The 15,757-nt window shown below is 56.4% G+C and overlaps 1 protein-coding gene across 1 annotated transcript in view; it reads left to right on the forward strand.

Moving 5' to 3' along the window:
- Window positions 1–917: 917 nt before the first annotated feature.
- Window positions 918–15,757, forward strand: part of COL8A2 (collagen type VIII alpha 2 chain) — a 29,762-nt gene continuing 14,922 nt past the window's right edge. The window contains exon 1 of the mRNA XM_086863478.1: window positions 918–973. The gene's annotated coding sequence lies outside the window, so the exon portion shown is untranslated. The remainder of the gene's footprint in view (window positions 974–15,757) is intronic.

Below are 15,757 nucleotides of genomic sequence, written 5' to 3' on the forward strand. Positions count from 1 at the left end.
TCCTCCGCCCTGGCCGTGGGCAGTGCGGTGGCTGGGAAAGGCGAGGGGAGGGGGCTGCAGACACCCCGTTCTCCTGTGATTGAGGGCACCTCCGTCCTAGTGTGTGATTTAATGCTGTGCCAAGACACGAGTCAGCAGGACCCGGTCCGAACAGTTTTGCCCAGGGGAAAGGAATTTTCAGGGTGGCGAATTTCCCCCACTACAGAAATGGGGATCATCTCCTGCTGTGGCTCCATCTGCATAAAGGAAGTGGGCGATGGTTTTGGGTGAGCGTGGGGGCAACGCTGCCCTGGGCTGCCGAACGGGCCAAGAAGGGGAAAGAATGTTGGACCCCATTGGGCCCCATCCCAGGGGCAGGCAGCACTCAGTCCCGCGGGCTCTGCAGATGGATGGGAGCTCTTTTCCCACCTTTATGGCTGCTATTGCTGACATCAGCATCCCCGGGGCACAGGGCATCCCTGCCCCGTGAAAGACGGGCGGGTCTGGGGGCGGCCGTGCCCACGGGCCCCTGTCCCGGGTGGGGTGGCGAGGAGGGGCCGGGGGGCGGGGGCAGGGGCTCTCGGGGGTGCGGTGCGCTCAGTCTCCCTCCCGCGCCGGAGGAACGAGCAGCGCGGCCGGGCAGGGACCGGCGAAGGGAGAGTGGAAAAAAGAGGGAAAAGAGAGAAATCTCAGCAGCCGCCCCGGCGCGGCCCCGCTCCGCACCCCTCGCACTTTGGTCCCGCTCTGCATCCCCCGCACCCCTGATCCCGCTCCGCATCCCTCTCTCCGCATCCCCCCTTCCCGCTTCGCATCCCTCCGTACCCGCGGCTCCGCTTCGCATTCCCCGCACCTCCCGCACCCCTTCCCCGCTCCGCCCTCACTCCCGCCCCGCTCCGCCCCGCGGGGTGCCCGGCCCGGCCCGGCCCGGCCCGCCGCGACCGCCAGCGACCGCCCGTGCCCGCAGCTCCGCTCCGCTCCGCCGAGGGGAGGTGAGGTAAGGTCCGCGCCGCTCGGCCGGGATGGGTCAGGGCCCCACCGCTCCCGGCCCCGCTCCTGCTCCCGCTCGCCTGCGCATCCCGCGGGCTGCGCCGGGCTCGGGCGGGAGCTGATCCCGTGGATTTCCCAGTCACGAGTCCTGCTGTTCTGGTGCCCTTTCCCAGAGGAACACCGCAGGACGTTCCAGCCATCCCTCCTCCGGCAGGTCTGAGCCCGCTTTCCTCTACTTTACTTTTTCTCATCCTTTCTCCCTCCTCTGACCCACCTCGGTCACGTCCCGTTCCCAGGGAATCCTCCTCAGAGCCTCTGCCGTCTCCCAGTTCCCAGACCTTTCTTTCTGCTGCTAGGAAGTATGTTTGTGAGAACAAAAGTGTTTTGGGGAAAGTGCCGTGACCTTTGCGACAGCCACTGCTGGCACTTACTGCCCCAGCCCCGCCTGGAGTCTTGTCCCCTCCCGCAACTCCCAACATCTGCACCCGGGTACCTGCACCATTCCCGGGTACTGGCACTGTGGTGCCTTCCACAAAAACCTTGGGAAACACAAGGTGCTTATTTTTTTAAGAGTGTTGCTGTTAATTGGCTCCTGAGCTACCAGATTCTCCAGCTCTGAACATTCCCAATAAGCCAAGAAAGATCCCCCCTGTACGGTAGCCCCAGGCCAGGCAATAACCTACCAGAGATATTTCTCATCTATGGGCAGCTTTGCTATAAGGAACATGTTTAATAAATCATAAGGCCGGTGAATTCCTGGGATTTTTATTGCTTCTGTAAAAATGCAGTTTTGATCCGTCTGCGAGGGATACTGGGAAACAAAGTGGCTCTTTTCAGAGCCGGATCCTGTGAATTTAGGACACAGACCTGGCAGCAGGGCTGGTGGCTGCGAGCCCCCTAGGCAGGGGCAGTGCCATGCTGGGGCTCAGACGTGCTGTCCTGTCCCTGCTCTTTTAGGGATCAATGTAACCCAAGTGCCTGAAGCCCCATCTTGGCTTTCCTCACTCCGCTGGGGCTCTGGACACAGCCTCATGTGTGGAGCTGAGGCAGTGATGCCAGGGGAAACATCACAGCTGGAAGTGCAGTGGGGCCGCACCAGGCTTCCAGTTACATTTTTCCTTCTTGTCCTGTTGTCTAAAGAGAAAAGAAGCAGCAAGACCCAAACTGCTAAAAAATGGGAGAGGTTCTTGCAGGAAGACCCACCTGGTTTCCATCAGCCCAGCTGACCCAATCTCTCAGCAATGGGGTGGTGGATTCTCTCAAACTGGCCAGAGGAATGGCAATAAAGCAATTTTCTTTGCCTGTCCCAATCTGAAAACTGGGTTTAGAAACAGGAGCAGAGCTGAAACGCAAACAGCACTCAGAGATGTGAATCCAGCAGCTGTCAGGGGCTCATTGGGATTTCAGAAACCACCGGTTTGCCAGGGCAGTTGGTTGCGGGTTGAAATAGGTGGTGAAGGCTCTGCCCCACTGCACCAGGCCAAACTGAGAGGCCAGGTTGCCCTTGTCCAAGGAGGCAGCAGTATAGTGATCAGGATTTGTCCCCTCTCCTGCCATGCCTTTGTTTTAAGCAGTGCAGAGCCCGGCCACAGAGGCGGGGAGGGAGCGGTTTCTTTGTACAGGGAAGCATTTAAATTCTTTGCAGTGATTCATATATTCCATTCATATGAAACACAGTCCTGCCGAGTGTGAATGGGGACTGCGGGGGGATTTTTTTAAGGCAATAAGCCCTAGAAGTGTCAAAAGTTATTCACACCTTGGTGAAATCAAGGATATTTCTGTCAGTGGCTCTTGGCAGGGGCTCAGCACAGCTTGCCTTGCATTGGGTTTTCGGTTTCCCACTTGGATATGGAGCAGGGGGAGCATTGGGGAAGCGCTCCCATTCCCTGTGCCCAGTGCTGGAAGATTTCCTGGTGCCAGAGGGGCCCAGCATGGGCTGTGCCCAGGGGTTGTGGCCCAGAGCTGCTGTGGTCACACAGGACCCCAGGGCTGGTGAGCAGCCATCTCTCGGTGAGCCCATGGCTGGGTGAGGTGCTGTCCCTCAAGTGATGGCCACCAAGGCTGTGACTGTAGCTACAGACCAGCTGTCCCCATCGGGGCAGAGCCTGCCCTGTTTGCCCTCAGCACAGGGCACAACAACAGCCCAGAGAGGAGTCTTTTGGGGGGTGCTGGGACCTTGGTGAGGGGCTCCTGGGGTCAGTGACCCTAGGGTCACTGACCTGCTCTGGGGGGCTGGCAAGTCCCTGTTGAGGAGCATTAGTTTTGGAGGAATCAAGTGGAGTGACTGGAGGCCAAGTAATGGGGGCATCACCACGATGCCACAGAGTGTCCCAGGTGTGGGGGCAGCACCTGCGGGGAGCTCTCACCTCTGCAGGCCACTCCAGGATGCTTTGAACCACTGTAAATCCTCTTTGGAGGAACTGGGAAGACAGTTTTATGGCTGCTGGGGAGGCAGATTAGCAGGGTGCTGTTTTCAGTGCTGATCCATCACAGGATGCTGGCACTGTGTGGTGCATCCACGTGCTCGGCTGCTGGCACTGTGTTCAGCCTCTCCTGGGAAGGTGAAGATGAAACCACCTAGTTTTAGTGCTCTGTCTGCTCTCTGGATCTGGGATGTGGGGGACAAAACCTCCTCCCCATGGGCCCTGGAGGCCATGGCTGGCCGTAGCTGGGCTCTTCACGTGCCATGATAAAGGCCAATCAAAGGGATTTGGGCTGTGGCACCTGCAAAAGGCATTAACCTGGTGGGGAGGGCGTGGGGCTGGTCCTGTCTGTCCCTACACAGACAGGGGCCCTCTATTATTCTCTCCTATTTCATCTTGTCCACAGCCCAGGAAGAAGCAGAATTTCCATTCCTCTTCACTAAGGAAAATATCTGTGACAACAAAATCTCACAGTTCAGAAAAGGAAGGGATAAAAAGACACCAAATTGCATTTGTCTTCCCTTGGTTTCTCAATCCCACCTTTTTCCCTCTGGGACATGGTTCCCCATTGACTCTGTTGGGCACGTGCTAGACTCTGAGCATCCCCGGTCCCCCATGCACTTTGTCACAGCAATTAGAGAGGGAAATTAACTGCCTTAATGAAGGCAGTGGGGGCGGTGGGGGACACACACACTGACGCATGCCCATTCCCTCTTTTGCACTCAGGGGTTCCCTGTGATGGACATTTGGGGAGCAGGGCAGGGTTCTGCTAGAACCTGGCTGTGTCCTGCAGTAATCTAGTGGGATTGGGACCCTCAGGGTGGCTGGTGAGGCAGTGGTGACACTCCACACTGCCAGCTCCCCAGCTCTCCCCTCCTGCTCAGGGCTCATCTGCACATTGCTTCCCTGCGTTGGCGACTTGGATGCCGGCACAGACATAATAAACGCTTTTCCTTTTCCCCCTGTCACTGGAGCCATTCCTGAGTCACATCCCTGGCTGCCTGGCTCTTCCCCAGGGCTGTCTGCTCTGGCTGCATAACCCTGTGCATCAGCTGCAGACTTCAAAGCAATGGGATCCATCCCGGCCGGGAAGAGCTGGAGGGATGGCAGCGGTCCGGGAAACATCTGCATGGGGCCGGGGGGGTACAGGGGCTGGCGTGGCTGCTGGGATGTGATGCTCTGCTCCCCAAAAGCCTGGCTCAACCCTAGGCATTGCTTGTCTTCCCCAAAGAGCTGCAGGAGCTGGACTCTTCACCAAAGCCTCATCCTGCCCTGTTCTCCCACATTCTCACAGAAGCATCCCAGGAGCAGGGACCCCATGGCTCCTGGTGGCTGCTGCCTCTCTGCAGCACTCTTGGGCTTGGCTGGGGAGATGGGTCCTACCAAAAATAGGATGAGATTAAAAAAGAGCTAAAGGTGGCAGTGTGAGGGCATTTGCTGTCCCCTCAGCCCAGTGGCCGTAGAGTGCTCCCATGGCCTCTGGCTTCAGTGTCAGCCGAGTTCACAGAGCTAAGCTCCAGATCACAGGCAGCAACTGCAGCCAAAATCTGCAGAGCAGCCAGGTCTGGTCTCTGTGACCTTCCCTGGGGCCAAGCCCATCCCGCTGGCCCATCTAGAGATGTTTGTCCTCAGAGGTTCTTCCAGACACCTCCATCCAGGACAGGGCTTGGCAGGGAGCAGTCAGGGAGGAGGACAACAACTTCAATGTCTACCTGCTGCGGATGCAGTGGCCGATGCAATGCCTTGCCCAGCTTGGCTGTTTTGCACCAAAAGTCTGAGTCCTTACTTCTTGCAGCACTCCCAGCCCAAGTTCTGCATTCTCCAGGCAGGATGTGGCCCCAAAAATTGCCCCAGACCAGCGGATTTCAGCAAACCTGCTGCACACCGGAGCAGCCTGGCAATGCTGGACCCCTGGAACCTCGCAGCGCTCCTGTGCCTGCCCCACAGAGCTCTGGCTGTCGCTGAGAGTCTCTTTATTGTTCTGGTGGAGGGTTTTGTTTCACTGCTGCCTTCCAAGTTCCCAGGGATCTAAATTCTAAAGCAGGGTCTTGTAAAGAACCCTGTCCAGATGGGCGAGATGATATTGCTGTATCAGATGAGAACTATCCCTGTCTTTATCCACAGACAATGCAGCAGTGGGAGCAAACAAGGATAGAGGCTTTCTTCAGAGGCACATTAGCCAAATAAGAGCCTTCACTTTGTTTTGTTCAGAAACCTAAGGCCTTGAGGCCAGACCACCTCAGGGCTGCCCTCATCCCTGCAGCCACATGAGGATTTACCCCTTTCCCCATGCCCATTTTCCTAGCAGGGCAGGGCAGCAGGTCCCGCCTATCTCATTGCTGGGGTGTTCCCTGTCCTGTCCCTCCTGTGGCAGTGGTGTCCATGCCCCCAGGGCTGGGAAGGTCTCAGCAGTGTTGCAGGGATTGGGCAGCACTCAGGCCTCTTCTGAGTACCCACAGAAGGTGGGTGATGCTTTGTTTGTGCCCCATCATTGTGGGATAGTTGAACCCACTCAGACAAGAGTCGGGGCTGTCCAGAGCAGCTGGGGCTGCTCCATGCACTCACTTGTGGTGATGCACAAACCCTGCAGCCAATTCACCTGCTTTTGGATTTCATTACAAGACCCAGAATTCAGCCCAGGTTTGTTTTAAGAAGTTACCAGAGGCTGAGAGATCCTGGGACTGATTTATGGCTTCCCATCAAAATCATGTGGTTTCACCATGAAACTTGGAAGCTCGGGCTGCATTTTTCCTTTGGAGATTTTGGCTTGGCTCCAGGGCTGAGAGTGTGAATCCAGGGTGTGCATCAGGGCTGGAGCGACAAATGGAGGAGATAAGGATCACCACAAGGAGAATATTTAATGTCAGGACAACACAGCCATCGTTCTCAGAGAAGCACCGATAAGGCAGCGGGAGGCTTGGCACGGCACAAAGCTGCAGCAGGTCCTTTGCTCTCACTGTAGCTTTCATTTCAACACTCAACACTTATCTCCCTCACATCCTGCTCCATGTCATCGGCCAGAGCAGCATCTCCCAAGCTGCTGTGCCCAGACAGGCTGGGAAGTTCCACTGCCCTCCCTGAAGTCCTGCTCTGGACTCACAGCGTGAACTGCCAGTGCCCACCGGGGTTAAATATGTGGGCTTTTGCCAGAGAAGCATATTTTCAGCCTCAAATATGCATTGTCAACAACTTCAGAAAGGTATTTCTCACTGCTCTGTGTGCTGTGAGCCAGCAGACAAGAACAAGACGACTTTTATTGCTATTTCTTCATATTTCCTGATATTGCCAGTCTGGCACTTACAACCCATGGGCAGATCCTGGCCTGGGCCTGGGTTTGGATTACAGCAGCGATACCTTTGTCTTTGCTTTGCCTTTAATTTCAGATGCTTTGTGCCCTGTAGGGCTGAGCTGATAACCCTGGAGGGCAGAGCCCACAGCCCCAGGGTGGGAAGCCTGGGTCAAGGGCAGACCCCAAACCAGGCCCATGCTCAGGCACTGCAGGCACACAGAATCATTAAGGTTGGAAAAGCCCTTCAAGTCCAGTCTTCAACCAAATACTCCAGGCCCACTAAGCTGTGCTGTGAAATGCCATGTCTGTTTTTTGAGCTCTTCCAGGGATTCTGACTCCACCACATCTCTGGGGAGCCTATTCCACAGTTGGAGCCAGGCCAACCCCCTGCCCCTCACAGCAGTTCAAAGACTCCAAAATCCATCAATTGCCATGGGCCCACAGACCCCTCAAGGGTCACGTTGCGGGGGTCTCAGCATCTAGCTCGTGGCAGTGCATGAACAGAGGAAAAGAGCTTTGTGTTACATAAATAACAAGGTCAGGGCCCTGCAAGTTGCTCCTGCTGTGCACGAGTGCTATGTCCTGCCGAGCATCCCCGGTGTGGGGGCCAGCAGGACAGCAGAGTCCCTTCAGGGCTTGGGTGCCTTTATGGTTTTAATTTAGTGGCTTTTTAAAGTCAAGATGAAAGGGAGAGCCAGGCAAGGCTGCAGCAGTTCCTCTGTCTGCATCCAAAGGAAGCTGGTGGGGCTGTGCTGAACACCAGTGGCTCCATGCCCGCTGCCCAATCCTCCGCTTGCTCCTTCCCACCGCTGGCACAGACATGTCCACACCACGAATGGACCCAGTCTGTGCCAGCACTACGCTGTGCTAGGAAGTATCAGCTCCTGTGGCAGTGTGGGATGACACCTGAGGCCTGGCATGGGACACTCAGGTGTAAAGCACTTCTCCGACAGCCCGGCACAGTTGGTGTTGATGGTCCTTTCCATTACACCTCCCATAGCCATTCATTAAAGACCACACGAGATGTCATTGCCAACCATCAGCTACGGGCCACGACAAGACCCCAGCACTCCTTCAGCAGCCATAAATTGAGCTGTACAAGGAGTCTGTAATTATTTTATGCCAAGCCTGGTATTTTCCTCCCCCCAGGGAGGCACTAGAGTGAACAAGAGCAGGCCTATGCCAAACCATGCCCAGGCAGTGCTTTTATGAAATCTTGGGTTCGTCAGAATTAATTTCATTTAAAACATTCTTCTCATTTTTCATAAAGCACAGCAAATCCGCGGTACTTAGGGCAGGAATGCAGCCAGAGTGCTGCCGGGCAGGCGGTGAATTACCCGCGGCAGATGGGCTGTGACGGTGCGGTCGCCCCCAGTCCAGAGCTGCGCCAGCCTCGGCTTCCTGGGGGCATCTGGCTGGGAAGAGATGCTGGAGTGACTGTCTGGGAAACAGCCAGGCATAGGACTCCAGCAGTCCCATCCTGTCCTGTGCTCCCAGGGGATGTGAGAGTCCAGGTGTGTTTGTCCCCAAAGCTCTGTGAAGGTTGTGGCCATGAGCATTTGCATCCCAGTGCCCGGTGCTGTCCCTGCATGTGTGGGATGAGGCAACACAGAGAGTCTGCTTGAGTCCCCTTGATGGTAGCAGCTGGCTCAGGGGTGGAACCTGGTCCAAAACCTGAGCAAAACTGCTCAGATTACAGATTTCAAGTGATTTTTGGGGCTGGGGATACCTAACTAGGGCTGGGGGCTGAAGCAGTGTGGGAGCAAGGGTTGGGAGCTGGTGCTCCTGCCCTGCACAAGAAGGTGTGAAGACCAGAGCTGTGGGAGAAGCATACCTCTGTCCACTACTGTTGGGGCATGGCAGGGGCACCTTCCCAAAGGTAGGACCTCTGCAGGGCTGCTGCTGGAGGACTCTTGGCCTGGGATGGAGTTTAGTCCCTGGGGTCCAACCCCAATTGAAGAAATAGTTCAAAAATCCCATCATTCTGGAGATCTGCCCACTGGGAAAGGGTATAACTCCCCTCACTTCAGCCCTCCCCCTCTTGTAGCCACCCAGGACAGAACCCAGGTGAGCATCTCAGCCACTGTGTCCTCTTAGGATGCAAACAGAAGCTCGTGACCTTGGGTGACCCTGGGTCAATGGGAGGAGACACAGGACACCTTTGTGGGCTTTAGAAACCAGTGGGTCCATCCAGCTGGTTCCACTGCAGGCTGGGATCGTCCTGCCATGCTGGGAACCTCATTTGCTCTAAACTTCCACCTCCCACCGGGTCAGTGGGCTCCAGCCTGGGAGAAAGCTGTCAGGTGTGAGTTAGGGGGATTAGAAGGCTTAGCAGGTGTCAACCCTCATCTTTCATCCTGGTACAGGGAAATCCATGGCTTCATCTTCCCTGTTCCTGCATGAGTCCTACCCTTTTCCTCCATGTGTTTGCTGCTAACTGGGATGGACTGGGAGATGGAACAGCACTGGGGTTTGCACCATGGCCAGAGCCCTCCGAGCACCAGCCAGCTCAGTTTTGGTTGGATGGGGTGCTCAGCAGCTCCAGAACTGTGTGGCACAGCCAAGTGCCCACTGATGACATTTGCCAACTGCAGGGTCGGGTTGATCCGCATTGCTCTGCAGCTTGCCATGGAGCGTGAGAGCCCAGGGCTGGGTGTGCTGTTTATTTTGGTTAAATTGAGTTTTCTCTGGGAGATTGGGGGGCGCAGGGGGCCTGCAGACAAGAGGCTTTTGTGAGCAGAGCTGCAAGCTGATCCCCTTTTGTGGTTTTGCTTTTTTGGATGATACAATTTGTTATTCTAAGAACTACCCAGTAAATGGACCCCATTAGCTGAGTCCCCAGAGCAGCTGGAGCTGGAGCTGGCACTTGCACTGCCTTTGTCTGCATCCACCTTGGAGTGCTGGGGCCATGGCACTGCTTTGCCCTTGGATGATACCTGGGGGAGATGGAGGGGCAGGAGCTGCTGTCCCTCCTTGCTGGTTGTGCTGACATTTTATGGGATTGGCCTGGGCTGGGACCAGCAGAATGCACTGGGTTCGTTGAATTCCCTGTCACACTCATGTCCCTGGCACACACTGACAATAATTCAGTTGTTGCCACACTGCTGGGGGCTGGAGCTGGGGCAATCCATCTAGGGGCAGCCCTTCTGGCCCCTCACACAGGGCTGGAGTTCACCCTCACCCTCAATGGGAGCTGTGGGAATTCACATCCTTCTCTGCCTTTGGGCACGAGCAGCATCCCCTGCACTGGGGGCAGCATTCAGGATCCCACTGGCATCCTTCCACCTGCTCCAAAGAGCCCCTGCACAGCCAGCACACAAAGGGCAGCTGCGGGAATGCCATGGCAGCCTGTGCTGTTGGAGCCTGGCCCCGGGGCCGTGGTGCCAGGGCACGACCACCTCTGGCCACCAGGGCTGGGTGGTCCAGCCAGAGTATCCTTGGCCCGCTTGGCGCTGCCTCCCGCTGTGCAGGGATGCTGCTGGTTCTGTTTGTCTTGGCTCCGATGGGCTTTTTCCTGCATGTGAGAGGCTGGAGCTGCACAGGAGCCAGCAGGTTTATAAAGTGTCGGACACCTCTCTGGATGGTGCTGAAAGCTCCTGAATTAGCCCTACCACCCTGACACGGGGCATGTGGCTGCTGAGTTCGGGAGACAGCCGTCGCTCTCCCGGCTTCCCAACCCCGTCCTGGCCACTCTTGCACAAGAGCCCCGTATCCCCCTCCCCACCCCTCCTGAAGTGCTGGGACACACTGCCCTGGCCATCTGGGATGTATTCCTGCTCCACCAACCTCCTAACGGGACATGTTCCCCAGGCCTGGCTGCCCCACAGCCAGTAGGGGTGTCCAGAAGTGAGCAGCAGACACCAGAGCCATGCCTGGAGATGAAAGGACGGGTGCGGGAGCATCCCTATGGCACGGCGTGTGCTGCCACCGCGCAGAGGGGACATTGGCTGCCGCGATTGACCCCTTGGCTATCTCTGGTTGCTGAAGAACCTGGAGGAGAGTGCCGGTCTCAGCACCTCACCTCCCGCACTGCCCGTGCGGGGCTGTGGCGCTGGGCTGCTGCGGGCAGGACTGGCCAGAGGCCGTGGGACACTGGCCTCGCACCGAATTTGCTTTCCACTGGCTCATCATGACCGTGCTCCGGCCCTGGCAGAGCCCAGCGGGGGCCGTGGGAAGGGGCAGCCGTAACCGCCCAACAGAAGGAGCCCGGCAGTGGGCAGGAGACAGTGCCAGAGCCAAGTGCAGGGGCAAAACCCCGTCCAGGGCTCCTCGAAGCGGCGTCCTCCGCTCCCCGCTGCCCGCGGTGCTCCGGGGGATGGGGGCCGCCGCAGCCCCCCGTGCCCCCCTTGGGGCAAAGGCCGGCACAGATGGGGGTTCCATTAGGGAACCGAGACCAGGGCCCTCCTCCCACGGTGCCCCCGCCACATTCCACCCAGGGCCTGGCATTTCAACGTGCCGAGCCTTCGGAAAACAGCATTTTAATGCTCCTGCTATAAAAGCAGTGGAAAATGTCCGTGGGCTTGTGCAGGAAGGCTCCCGGGAGCCGGCCACGCCGTGGGTGTGCCGGGTGCTGGCTGAGCCCTGCCAGAGCAGCTGGGATGGGGTGGGATCCTATGGAGCCCCACATCTCTCCGAGACACCCCTGCGATCACCCTGCTAATCCCAGTTATTTCTGTAGCAGGGGTGAAGCTGGTGCTGCCTGTCCCAGGTGGGTTCTGCAGCCACTCGAGGCACGGCAGAGGTGTCACCTCACCCTCCCCAGGTATTGCCTACTGCCATCCCTGTCTCCAGAGCTTTTCTCTACCCTCTTCCCACCAGGCTGAAAGCTAAATGGTTCCTTGGGTAAATTTTATCTTCTGTTATTTTGTAGTTTATATAATTGTCCTTTAGAAAAATAGGCTGAATGGGTAAATTTAATTTTTACCTGTGTTTCATTGCTCAGAAATTCCAGGCCTGTGTGGCAGCGTGGCACCTGCAGCAGATGCCCAAATGGAGCTGCCATGCATCCAACACTTCCTAGAAGGCAACAAAATGCCCCAGGTTTGGTCTGATCCCTGCATCAGGTCTAATCCCCAGGTTTGGATCTATTCCCAGATCTGGGTCTGTTCCCAGGATCTGGGTCTGCTACTAACACGGGGAAATGATTGGCATAACAGTTGGGGTCTCTTGGGTGCAGTAACCATGCCAGCCCCATCCTGAGCACCTCAGTAGCCTCCTGGCACCTGTGCCCAAACAAGGGGCCAAGGCAGGGGGTCCTGGCTGGGCTCAGCAGAATTCTACTGGCAGTAGGAGACCCTCTGGGCAGTGGGTCCCAAGTGGAGACCGAGGGAGGTTCCATGACATGACATGACACAGGCTGGAGGAGGACTCAGAGTGAGTTGAGTGGTTTTCCAGCTCGAAGCCTAAACAAAAGGTTTTGTAATAAGTGTCTCCTGTCCCCACGTTCAGTGTCCGGTTTTGCGCCTCGAAGCTTCCAAATGGGAGCATTTGAATGCACCAGATGGGAGCACAGGGGTGCAAAACCATGGACTGACCCTGAGGCACCAGACTCCATCCCATTCTCAGTCCCTTGGGACACTGCAGGGACATGGAGACAATCCTGAGTGCCGCTGGTTGCATGTCCATCCAGGGCCAGCATCTCTAACAGAAACAAATGAATCCTACTAAGAAAATATTCCATATATTCTGCACTGCTTTCCACTGGTGCTGCAGCTCCAAGTTCCCAGTTTTGCTTGGCAAAGGGTCAATGGTAACAGTGACACCCAAGGCAGATGCTCTGGAGCCGTGAAGGTCACTGGCTCCTCTGGGCCTTTCTTAGCCAGTTCCCAGCACTGTCCCAGCTTCTCCTTTCTTCATCCTGGGTCCAGAAGTGGTTTTTCCTCTGGGATGATCTGGGACACATTAAATCCATACCATTTCCCTCTGGTCTGGCCCAGTCCAGGTCTGGTTGCTCTTGCAGATGCTGTATGCCCTGAGCAGGGCAGAGCTGCCCAATGGTGTTGCATGGGGAGGAGAAGAGCAGTGGGAGATGAACACATTTGTGGATGCAGGGGTCCAGGCAAAGGGGGTGGTCTGAAACCCTTTAAAACAAATTCAATGTGATACTTGACCGAACTGGAAATTTGGAGCCTGGAAATGAGAGTGTGGCTTTGGGTCGTAGCACGATGGCATTAAGTGATGTTGAAAGATAGTTATCGACAGAGATGCACATGGCAGAGTGGAGACACTGAGTGGCACCTCATGTTCCCCAGGACACCACACAGGTCATCCAGCTGCCCTATGGGACTCTGCTGCCTCTGCATGGTGTCCTGGGGCACGGGAGTTTGGCATAATCCCCAGGAAAGCAGGGCCACTGGAATTCCCTGTGAGGCTGTCAACTCCAAGACAAAGGAAATGTGAAAACTAAAAAAAAAAGAAAAAATAAATCAAATTGAAAAATCAAAGCGGCTGATTCAGCAATGGTGAAACATCTTGTGACAGCATCAGGCAAATTTTTTCCAAACAAAATTCTGGGAAGAAATCTGCTTGATTTTTCACAACCCACGACTGTCCCAATGGAAAGGCACATGGGGGTTGTCCATTGGGATGCAGGCATGGAAATCCATGGTGCTGTGGGGCCTGAGAAGCACAGCCTAGCAGAGAGGATGCCCCCTAAAATGGAGATTACAGGGCACAGGGGAAATCTGAAATCCAGCAAGGAACATGAGGCTGTGCCAGATGGGAGCGTGAGATACAGGAGTCTTGTCAGGGTTCCCAGTGAGCACCTCGGGCTGGCTGGGGTCTCAAATCAGCTCACAGAAATTAAATTAAATTAAATTAAATAACATAAATACTGCCTGAAACGTGCACTCCATCCCCTTCCCTGGGTGTGGAAATGGAGAAGCAGCCACACACAGCTGCTGTGCCAGGAGTGCTCCTTTATGGTGCATGGCCTTGGGGGCAGCAGAGGATGGGGATGAGGAGGCAATGGCGAGGGGATGGGTGTAGAAATGGTGAAGGGATGCAGATGGCAAGGGGATGGCTGTAGAAATGGTAAAGGGATGGGGATGGCGAGGGGATGGCTGTAGAAATGGTAAAGGGATGGGGATGGCAAGGGGATGGGGAAGCTGATGCGGAGGCGATGGCAGGACCGAGGCACTGCCCCAGCAGGTAAACCCATCCCCCAGCGCCACCCGCCAGGGAGGGACACAGCCGAGCCTCCCACTCCTGAAATTTATTTTAATGTAAACTTAGCTGTAAGGCAGCTTTTTCTCATTTTTAAACTATTTCATATCAATCCTTGGCCTGACATTTGTTTTCTTTGAGTGCGGTGGGGAGTGCGGTCGGCATTGCTGAGGATATCTCCTCTGGAATCTTGGCAGAGGCGGCTCCCTATCTTTGAAGAAACGGCAAATGCAAAACAGAAGGCTGATATTAGAGAAGCATAAACAATATTTTTCCCCTGTTAACCCCAGAAGCAGCGCAGGGGCCAGCTCGGCGACAGGGCGGCGGGGGGGACACTGACCCTCCCCGGGCACACGGCACCTGCCCAGGCCGAACCTAAGGCAGGGGCATCCCAGCACCGCTCCAGGCAGGTCCCATCACCTGCGGCCACGCCGTTGTCCCCAAGGGCTGGCACCCACCCTGCGGGACAGGGAGAGGTGGCAGCCGGAGGGTGGCTGCACCAGGAGGGTTTGCAGTGGTCGGGGAGGGACTGGTGGAGCCGGGGGGGGCCCAAGCAGGGTCTTTCCCTGTTGGAACCAAGCTCTGGGGTGTCCCCCGAGGAGATGCAGCTCCGAGGGTGAAGCGGGTCTCACCGGGTGTTTTGTCAGAGGGGTTTTGGGGAGGATAATCGCGGGGAGGATGTGCGGGAGCGGGGGCTGCTTGGGAGAGCAGGCAGCAGTGCTGGCACCAGCCGGCCTCACCTGGGGGATTGCTAAAAGTCTGGAAGAGGAGAGGAAATGGAGATCAAAGGACCCAACAAAACCAAGGAGACAGTATTTCAAACTCTGGCGTTAAAATAAAATTACTGTTAGGATAAACAGAGCAAGGCAGGTTCTTGTCCGAGCAGCTGGGGCAGAGATGGGGGATGTTCCTGGTGTTTTAGACAGGAGAGGATGTTTTCACAGCAATTCACACATTTACTCTCGTACCTGAGCGGGTGCTGAGGGAGGAGTGGAGAGCTCAGGTGGGAAAACCACGGGGTGGGGACACCGTGGTGGGGATGCTGTGCCAGGGACTGAGCTGCTGACCAGTAGCACTGGCTGTCCTGGGGCATCGGGAGTCATCAGGGGTGCTGGCTCCATGTTGTCCCACTGCTCTGGAGCTGGTATTTACCACGGTGAGATGCCACGTCTTTCCTCTGGGAGAGCAGGTGCTGCTGCTGAGGCTCCTTGTTGCACCCGGAGCCACTGTGGACTCCCCAAGTGCTGTTATGGGCTCCCAGAGCATCCCCCTTAGCAGCAGTTCCCTTCCTGTGGGATGGGTGATCTTGGCTGGAACAGCCACAGTGCTGCTGCCTCACCATGTCCCAGCCTGCAGCTCCCCAGAGGGAGCCACCCTGAGCACCCTTCCCCAGAAGGCTCATTATAATGAAGCTGGTGACCCCAGCACGAGGCTGGAAGTTTAAATGTCTGCAGTAGATGGCCACTTGCCTGCAAATTCCCTGAGACGGGAATCGCTCTCTGTGGGTCCCTCCAGGCTTAGCAGATTTCTTTGCAAAACACCCGTTGCCTTAGAAAACACTATTTCTGCACAGGAACTGCAAGAGCAAGGTGGGTCTGACCTGTGGACCTCGGGGAAACTCCAGGTGCTTCCCACTGCTCCCCCCAGGACCCCCGGAGAAGGGCTGCTCCAGCCAGAACAGGCTCCTTGGGAGCGATGCCCAATGCTCCAGCAGCTCACTGGGGCTGGCAGCTCCTGTCCCTCCCTGTGGTGTCTGGGCAAACACTCCACATCCCACACCAGGATCTGGGCACAAGTGTCTGTGCTTGGTCACGGCTTGATCTTGGGCTTGCAGAGCAATTTGGACCCTGCACAGCCCCTGTGAAGTCCCCTGGGAAGGGGTTCCAGCTGAGGGGATGGAACCCTCCAGCACCCT

The sequence above is a fragment of the Cyanistes caeruleus genome, chromosome 26, assembly GCF_971803275.1.
Source record: "Cyanistes caeruleus chromosome 26, bCyaCae1.hap1.1, whole genome shotgun sequence".
Classification (NCBI taxonomy): Eukaryota; Metazoa; Chordata; class Aves; order Passeriformes; family Paridae; genus Cyanistes; species Cyanistes caeruleus.